We start from the raw sequence: 9,813 nt of genomic DNA on the forward strand, positions 1-9,813 counted from the left end.
TTACAGGATAACATCCAAAATCCAGATCCAGTTGCCAAGGAGAACCTGCTTCTCAGTGGGGACTGGCTGAGTCATGGCAGGTAGCTCTGGCTTCCCACCCTTCTGCTCTGAGATGGGGGTGAGTAGTATCTCAGCTTTGGGTTCCACAATGCTCACACAGTCAGGCAGGGGCTTTTTAGGGCCAGTCTTACCAGTTGGGTCCCAGGGCAGCATGATCTTCACTTTGATGCCTAGAACACCCTGTCGAGCAGCATGTGGTGGACAGCCATGTTAACATAGTAGTTAACAGGGTTCCCACTGTGGATCATCAGGCCATCCACAAATTTCATGGATTTAGCTCTCTGTCCTCAGAGTGTCCCAGACACCACAACCTCACAGCCCTTGGCCCCACTCTCCATAATGAACTGGAGCACACCGGAGCAGGCCCTCCTCACAGCATGACCTTCTAAGAGTTAGTAACCCAGAGACTCTGCCTGGGCAATGACACACAGACCTCTTGCAGCCACCTTTTCAGCATATAGCTCTACACTGCCCTCAGGGAAGCCAAATCTCTTCTGAACTACAGCAGTCAATTCCAGGATCCACCAGCCCTTCTCACCAAGAACATTCTGTGTCCTGGTGACTAGAATAATGATTTCTGTCCTGGTTTGTGTAACTCGAATTTCAACTCCAGAGTAACCATCTATAGCCAGCTCCTGAGTGAGAAATTTATTCAGTTCAGCTTTGAAGATGCCATCAGTGACAAACTTCCTCTTCTTGGAAATTTGCATTGCCATCTTCCAACGTGCACCACGGAATGGAAAGCTGCAACAGACCTCTTTAAAGTGTTAAGAAGCAAAGATGTCACTTTGAAAACTAAGGTGTGTCTGACCCAAGCCATAGTATTTTCTGTCACTTCATATGCATGTGAAAGCTGGACAGTGAATAAGGAAGACCAGTAAAAAAGAGTTAATGCTTTTGAATTGTGGTATTGGCAAAGAATATAGAAAATACCATGCACTGCCAGAAGAATGAACAAATCTGTCCTGCAAGAAGTGCAGCTGGAGTGCTCCTTGGAAGCGAGAATGACCAGACTTTGTCTCAACTACTTTGATCATGTGATGAGAAGAAACCATTCCATGGAGAAGGATATCATGCTTGGTAAAATAGAGGGTCAGTGATAAAGGGGAAGGCCCTCAACGGGATGGATTGGCACAATGGCTACAACAGTGGGCTCAAGCATAGCAAGGATTGTGAGGCTGGCGCAGGACCAGGCAGTATTTCCTTCTGTTGTTCATGGAGTCACTATGAGTCAGAGCTGACTCGATGGCACCTCATAACAACAACAACAATCTTTGTGGGAGCACATTGCCGGGTCTCTCTCCCAAAAAGCCTCTGTGTGAGTTTGAACCACCAACCTTTCAGTTAGCAGCTGAGCACTTAACCATTGTACCACCAGGGCTCCTTGGGATATTGTCCCAACAGTCTCTAAGTTTTTGCTAATTTTTTTCATTTCCCACCTTGTTTTCCAGGTTCAGTAACGTAGATATTTTCAGTAGTGGATGGGAGGCTTGGATGGGAGGTGATACAGAGTCTACCCTACCCCAACATAGGAGTTGGAGTATAGGAGAGAATTGATGTGTGGAGTTTTGAGAAAAGAAAGGAAATAAGAGGGTACTCAGAGCCTAAGAGGAATCCTGAAATTGGGAGAAAGTCACAAACAAAAATGAAAGGTTTCGGAGACAACTTCCCCCTAGTTTAAGACTTTATTTAATAATAATAAGAGTCATTGTTCATGGAGACCCCACTATGTGCATTACTCAGCGCTTTTCTTATGTCATGGCTGTTAATGCTCAGATTAATTTGCAGGGTAGGTATCATCATCCAATTGCCCCATACAGAGAGGGTTTGCTGGCCAGGTTCACACTAAGTGCAGTAGTTACAGAGTCCAAGTTGGTACTGAGCACCAGGGGTCAGATGGAGGATGGTGCTGTGGATGGAGGTTCCCATCCTCATCTAAATTCCTACACCTGCTCTCCCATTCCTTTCATTTCTTGCTCCTCCCTGAATTTCTTTCAAAGCCTGTAGCCCTGGCTTGAGAGTGGCTAAGGCATTTGGCTACTAACCAAAAAGTCAGCACTTCAAACCCACCAGCTGATCTCTGGAAGAAAGATGGGGCAGTCTGCTTCCGTAAAGATTTACAGCCTTGGAAACCCAATGGGGATTGCTGTGATTCAGAATCGACTCAATGGCAGTGAATTTTTTGTAACACACAAGGAAAAAGTATAGATGGACAGCCATCGTGTTATCCAGGCAGGAGTCGATATAAACTTGCTGAAACACTAGTCCATCCTTAAGCAGTGCAAGATTCTTTTCATTCAGACTGTTTCTCCAGGCCTCCTCTGCCTCTCATTAATTTTTGTAGGGGCTGCTTGACTTTCTTCTCTCTTGTTCAGTGCCCTTCTAATCTATTTTTCTGCGCGGGCCTTCTCCCTGACACAATTTGATTTCCAGGTTGCTAGCAGGCGTCTCTCTGGCTTTGATTTATGTTCCCTTTCTCTGTGCCACATGTCTTTGCTGTACAGATGTGTCTTTGCTACCTTTTCACGTTTCCTTTCAAGACCCACAGATGCTTGGCAGAAAGGTACAGAATTAATGCAGAATAAAAGACAATTCCAGGGAGTCTGGTGTCTCAGGCTTGATGTAGGAATGAAGGAAGATTTAGAACTCCTTAGGGTGCAGAGAAAGAAAAGTGAAGGACAGATTTTCAGCTTCTTATGGAGTACTTTTTGAACCTTTCTTTTTTTCTTTTAATATTGATTTCAGGCCCCTCTAAGACAGGCATGAAATGACTCAGTTCAGAGGTGCGTGTGCTGTGAAAGGTGAAGGAGCTTAGTGTCAGTGGAAACCCCCCTGACGTCTGACTGATTCTCCAATTCTAGCATTCCACCCTCGCCTTCCTCCCTCCCAACACTTCCTACAAAACCAAAAAGTCATAGGAGGGTCAAACACCCATAAACTTAGAAATGTCTCATACTTTCATTGTTTCCTGCAGTTGCACATGCTTTTCAATGCCCTGGTTTTCTTGTTTGCATTCACCAATCATTATCAAATGCCGTTTGAAAACCTAACTTCCTCACAAGGATCCCTGTCTCATGTTGGCTATATGGCATATGGCTGAATGCTTGCTATTGTTAAGTTAAATGAGATCTATGTAAAGCATCTACTATAAGCTTGGCACATAAAAGTACTTCATTAATGGTTAGCTGCTATTATTATTATATAGGGGAAAAAAAAAAACCTCACTGCTGTTGAGTTGGATTCGATTCATAGTGATCCCTCCTTGGGTTTCCAAGACAGTATCACTACAGAAGTAGATTGCCCAACCTTCCTTCCCAGGAGTGGCTATTGGGTTTGAACTGCCAGCCTTCTGGTTAGCAGTCAAATGCCTTAGGCACGATGCCACCAGTGTTCCCATTATTATATAGCATAATTTAATATTTCAAAATAGGTGGAAGTTATCTTAGGTAACTTCCATTTGCATTTCTGTGTTTCTTTCTTAAGAAGCCCTGGTGTTGCAGTGGTTAAGTGTTTGACTGCTAACCAAAGAAAAGGTCAGCAGTTCAAACCACCAGCCGCTGCATAGAAGAAAGATGTAAGTCTGTTTCCTTAAAGATTACAGCCTTGGAAACCCTATGGGAGCAGTCGTACTCTGTCTTATGGGTCAATATAAGTTGGAATTGACTTGATGATAATGAGTTTTTAATGAATTTTTCTCTTAGCCAGATACCCTTGGACTCTGAGTGCCTTATTTTGCCTTTCCTTTTCTCAGCCCACCTACACACACACACACACACACATACACACACTGCATCCTTTTTCCCATAGGGTTATTTTCTCTTCCATTCACCAAGTGAAACTTGACTTAGTCAGAGTTCAAGAACCACAGTCTGTCTAAACCACTGGACTTCTGGCTTCATTTCTCACTACTTCCTGGATAGCTCTAGCTGGGTATCATCCTTGTTCCATAAAGTTGAGATGGCCCAATCCAGACTCATCCTCTTCTCTCACTCAATTACTCCTCTTCCTTTTATTCAATCAGTGACCCCCACCTTCATTACAGCCACACAGGCTCCAAACTTTCCCATCTCCTTGAATGCCTTCTTGACCTTCATTTTCCCCCTAGAGTGGAGGCTCCCCACTCTGGGAGTTTGATGAGGCTTTTTTTCCTTCAAACAACATACTGATTGCCCTGATCTCTCATGCCTCACTCCAGCCCCTAATTAAGACAATTGCAATAGCATCCTAATTTGGCCTCCCTGCCTCTGCCTCTGCCTTCTAAATTCATACTGTGGCATTTCTCCTCATGCCACTGACAACTGCCTAGTCCCAGCTACCACTGGCTCTCACCAGGCAACTGCAGAAGCCTTGTATCTAGTGCCCCAGAGCTACATGTAGCTGTAGCCAGAGTGATGTTTATAAATTATAGATGGGAGCAAGCTGCTCCGTAGCTCCCCACAGCACTTAGAACCCAGGCTCATTGTCATGACTATAAGGCCAGCATGCACTAGTGCCTGCCTCCTTCTGTGCCACCTCCTGCTACCCTCGTCCTTTCTCCTACTCTCGTCAGTCTAGCCTTTTTCCAGTCTTTTGAGTTTAGCAAAGTCTTTCCTTCCTCAGGACCTTTTAGTGAGCATCAAAGGTTTGTCTCTGAAATCTTCACTTGGCCATCCATGCTGTATGTCCTTCAGGTTTCAGTCCTAATGTCATTCTCTCAGAGAAGACTTCTCTGATTCCCATTCTCAAGTAAGTCCTCAGCCACTCATTATTCTTCTATAGGACACTACTTTTGTTCTTCATCTGTCTTACCATAATTTTTAATCACCTATTTATTTGTATGTATATTTCATTATAATTTCTCCCCTGGCTCTGCTATAAGCTCTGAGAGGGCAGCAACTATGTGTGTGTTATTCACCACTATGTACCCAATACCTGGTACCTAGCACAGACAGATATACTAACATTTGTTGAATGAGAACGTTGAATAAATGAAAGAATAAATCAGCATCACCTCTCTGCTCAAAAAACCTTTTCTGGCTCCCAGTACATCACCCAGAGGATAAAGTTCACATTATGATACTTCATAATTGCATGATCCAATAACACAAACCAACCAGTTGCCATGGAGTAGATACTGACTCATGGTGACTACATGTGTGTCAGAGTAGAACTGTGCTATGTAGCTTTTTCAATGACTGATTTTTCAAACGTAGATGGCCAGGCTTTTCTTTTGGTTTGCCTCTTGGTAGACTTGACCTTCTATCCTTTTAGTTGGCAGTTGAGCATGACAGTAACACAGGACTCCCTGCTGTTTTTAATCTAGCTCCTGCACTTTTCTACCTTGTTGACTTTATTTTATTGCTACTTAAAATATTTCATCAATGAATGAATGAAAAAAATGGATCTAAATCACACCATCTTCAAGGTCTAGATCAAATGTCATATCCTCCATGAAGCCTTCCAGATACCCCCAGCTGGAATTAATTTTGCCCTTCTTCCACTTTTCTTAGCAGTTTATCTGCAGCAATTAAAGGCATTTGCCGTTTTTTACCTCTTCATTGGAGTTTCTTTCTGCGTGTCTGATGTTCCCTACTAAACTCTAAGTTTCTTTTTCTTTTTTTAAATTGTGATTTGGGTGAAAGTTTACAGAGCAAATTCGTTTTCCATTCAACAGTTCATACACATTTTGTTTCATGTCATTGATTATAATCCCCAAATTTAACAGCTCTCTTTCTACTTCCTGCCTATGATTACCTTTTTCCTCTGTCCTTTCCTATGCATTCCTGCCTTTTGAGCTATCTTCCTATGCAAATACTGCCCTTCTAATCTCCCATGGTTGATTGAAAGTGTAATTGTTCACCTAGTAGGTCTGTCTGTTGTCTGGCTGGAGTGAGTTCAATTCTAGGCCCAGAGGGCCATAGTCTCAAGAGTTTCACCAGTCTAAATTGTGAGTTACTCAAGGGCAAGATCCATGTACTATTACCTTTTTATCTGCCACCATAATGCTTCTGATATGGCAGATACTTAACATAAGACAAAAGAGTATGGATTATTTGAAATGTTTATGATTTTTCAAAGAATTTAAGTGGTACTTCCCTATAGAGACACATGGGGGTGCCCTAACCAAGCAAAACTGCATTCATTGTACTTGCTGAATTCATTTAACTAGTGTTTTAAAGGGAGCTCTGTAGTCTCGGAAGGAAGGTTGGGCAATACCACTTCCGTAGTGATACTGCCTCGGAAACCCAAGGAGGGGTCGCTATGAGTCGGGTCCAACTCAACAGCACATAACAACAACAACAACTGGTGGCGTAGTGCCTAAGGCATTTGACTGCTTAACCAGAAGGCTGGTGGTTCAAACCCACCAGCCACTCCTCAGAAGGAAGACTGGACAATCTACTTCTGTAGTGATACCGCCTTGGGAAACCCAAGGAATGTTTTAAAGATTATTGGGCCCTGTTTGAGTGCTATTTCACAGGTCATATTGCCCACCTTTCATTGACAGGAAAGAAATGTAAAGGAAGATTTAGTGGGCAAAGTAGGAGAGTTGGTAAATCACATCCAGAGGGCATCTGTTCAGGGAGACAAGGCAAGAGGAAACCCCTGCTTTCTCTGAATGAAGGATCCTGTGATTACATACTGTGGACATAACATTGACGTCACAGTCATTCTCCAAATGAAGAAGGGCAGGGGGCTGTGTGCTTATCAAACGGTTTCCCCTTTCAGGGAAAATAGATATTTAGATGAGAAAATATTGTAACATAAGTTAGGCTTAGATATCTCAAAAATAATTTTTTTTGTTTTGTTTTTGTTTTTGTTCTGGATATTGATTATTTTGTGAGCCGATCTATTATTTGGCTGAAAAGTGACCTCCAGGAATGGTTTCAGTTCGAAGTTTAAAGGGTATCTCAGGGTGATGGTCTCGGGGGTTCCTCTAGTTTCCAGCAGTCCAGTAAATTTGGCCTTTTTTTTTAGGAATTTCCCATTCTATCCAGGAACATCTATTGGTCCCTAGTCAGAACAGTTGGTAGCTGTGGTGGTTAAGGTTGTGTGTCAACTTGGCTGGGCCTGGTTGAATGGCTGGGCCGCTGGTGGTAGTTATTCCCCATGATGAGATTGGCAGTCACTTCCATGGTGGGACCTACCACAAGCAGATGAGTAGCTGCTTTAGGGATGTGGTCTGCTTCCTGTATATAAGAAACAGCTTTGGGAATGGTCTCTACCTTATGGCACACTTGAACCCTGCATGTAGCTGTGTCATTGTTCAGCAGCCTGTCATGCTCTGCCAATCTTGGGACTTTGAATGGACTTGAGTTAATGGCCTGTGGTGTGGTTTGGTAACATTGGGACTGTGCCTTTTTACTTGCAAACCTTGGGCTTGTCAGTCTCAGCAGTTAGCAGCTGTCTGAGTGAAGAAAAACCTCTAGCTCCAGTGGGCTGGGAGCAGGAGACAGAGCTGAAGGTCAAGGTTGAGGGGCTTTCACACAGCCCCTAAAGCCTGGTACTTTGAACTTGGACTTAAAGCCTCCAAATTGTAAGAATAAACTCGTGTTTATATGTCCCATGTGTGGTATATTCCTGTCAGAGTGGCACTAGGTAACCAGAACATTAGCAGTTGCCAGGCACCATCTAGTTCTGGTCTCTAGTAGACTAGTTTCTTCTTTGAGTCTTGATACTTCTTTGAGTAGAAACTTCGCTCCAGTGAAAATACAGACCAATAGTTGTATCTTAGATGGCAGCTTGCAAGACTTTTTTTTCCTTTTATTGTGATTTGGGTGAAAGTTTACAGAGCAAATTCATTTTCCCTACAACAGTTCATCAAAACCAAAACCAGACTCACTGTCATCAAGTCGAATCCAACTCATAGCAACCCCTCTTGGGTTTCCGAGACAGTATCTCTACAGAAGTAGGTTGTCCCGTCTTCCTTCCAAGGAGTGGCTGGTAGGTTTGAACTGCCAGCCTTCTGGTTAGCAACTAAATCCCTTAGGCCCTATGCTACCACAGCTCCCACAACAGTTCATACACATTTTATTTCATGACATTGATTGTAATCCTCACAATTCAATTATCTCTCTTCCCACTTACTCCCTGTGGTTACCATTTTCCTGTGTCCTTCTTTCCTATACATTCCTGCCCTTTGGGCTATTTCCCTGTGCAAACATTGCCCTTCTGATCTCCCACTGTTGATCTTTCTAAGGAGTGAACCTACCTGGTATAAATGTTCACCTTATACACCGGTCTATTGTTTGGCTGGAGCCACAGTTGTTGTTATGTACCGTCGAGTCGGACCTAACTCACAGTGACCCCTCCTTGGGTTTCCGAGGCAGTATCACTACGGAAGTAGATCGCCCAGTCTTCCTTCTGAGGAGTGGCTGGTGGGTTTGAATTGCCAGCCTTCTGGTTAGCAGTCAAGTGCCTTAGGCACTATGCTACCAGAGCTCCTAAACACAATAGTGAATTCAATTCCAGGCTCAAAGGATAACTAGGAGCCATAGTCTCAAGGGTTTTACTAGTCTCTATCAGACCAGTAAACCTGGTCTTTTTTTATGATTTTGAGTTTTGTTCCACATTTTTCTCCCCCTCTATCCAGGATCTCCTATTTCGATCCATTTCTGGATGGTTGACAGTGATAGCCAGGCACCATATAGTTCTTCTGGTCTCAGGGTCATGTAGGCTGAGGTTTGCATGGTCGACTAGTCCCTTGGACTAATTGTTTCCATGTGTCTTAGGTTTTCTTCATTCTTCTTTGTTCCAGATGAGGAAAGACCAATTGTTGTATCTTAGATGGCCACTTGTAGGCTTTAAGACCCCCAGTCTCTACCCACCAATGTGGTGGTGTTAAGTGCTGTTGAGTCGGCCCTGACTCACAGCGACCCCTCCATGGGTTTCCGAGACAGTATCACTACGGAAGTAGATTGCCCAACCTCCCTTCTGAGGAGTGGTTGGTGGGTTTGAACCGCCAGCCTTCTGGTTAGCAGTCAAATGCCTTAGGCACTATACTACCAGAGTTCCTACCCGCCAAGGGAGAGTGTAGAAAAATGTTTTCATGTGGTATGTTGTGTTAGTTGAACTTGATGCCCTCTGCAACCATGGTCTGAGCCTGTGGGCCCAGTAACTCACTCCCTTACAGTGTTTGGTTGTGGCTAAGAAGCTATAATAACTTTGCTGTTAGCTCTATTATATATATGGACATTCCTATAACACATACAAATATGTATGTAGAAATATCGAGAACAGACAATAGGTCTACAGTCCCTCATCTGTTCCTCTGATTTTTTTTTTTTGTGGTGTTTTATCTTAGGTATAATAAAAAATCACCACTAATCTTTTCTTTCATAACAAGTCTATTGTTGCCAGATCTCTTTTATTAGTTTACTTGGATCAAGATGTTATTTCTGTTTTTGAGTGTACTCCTTTCTGTTATTAATGTTGGGCCATTATATGGAAATGAGCTGTGAGAGTGCTAAGTGCTATCACCTGGACTAACTTTTTAACTATTGGCCTAAAAGTATAAAATATTAATTATATTTAATCCAGGGGTATCTGACATAGCCAAACATATTGCTACTAAGGGCACTTTAGCATGCCTAGCTTTGCCTATGAAGGAGCTCTGATGGCACAGTGGTTAAAGCATTCAGCTGCTAACCAAACAATCAGCAGTTTGAACCCACCATCTATTCCTTGGGAGAAAGATGAAGCAGTCTACTTCCATAAAGATTTACAGCCTTGGGAACCCTATAGGGCAGTTCTACTCTGTCTTACAGGGTTACTGTG

At 43.2% G+C, this 9,813-nt stretch overlaps 1 pseudogene; it reads right to left on the reverse strand.

Moving 5' to 3' along the window:
* On the reverse strand, positions 1–776 carry LOC103192486 (annotated as a pseudogene).
* Positions 777–9,813: the final 9,037 nt, after the last annotated feature.

Source organism: Orycteropus afer, unplaced genomic scaffold (genome assembly GCF_000298275.1).
Source record: "Orycteropus afer afer isolate SDZICR_OR568_19922 unplaced genomic scaffold, OryAfe1.0 scaffold00028, whole genome shotgun sequence".
NCBI lineage: Eukaryota > Metazoa > Chordata > Mammalia > Tubulidentata > Orycteropodidae > Orycteropus > Orycteropus afer.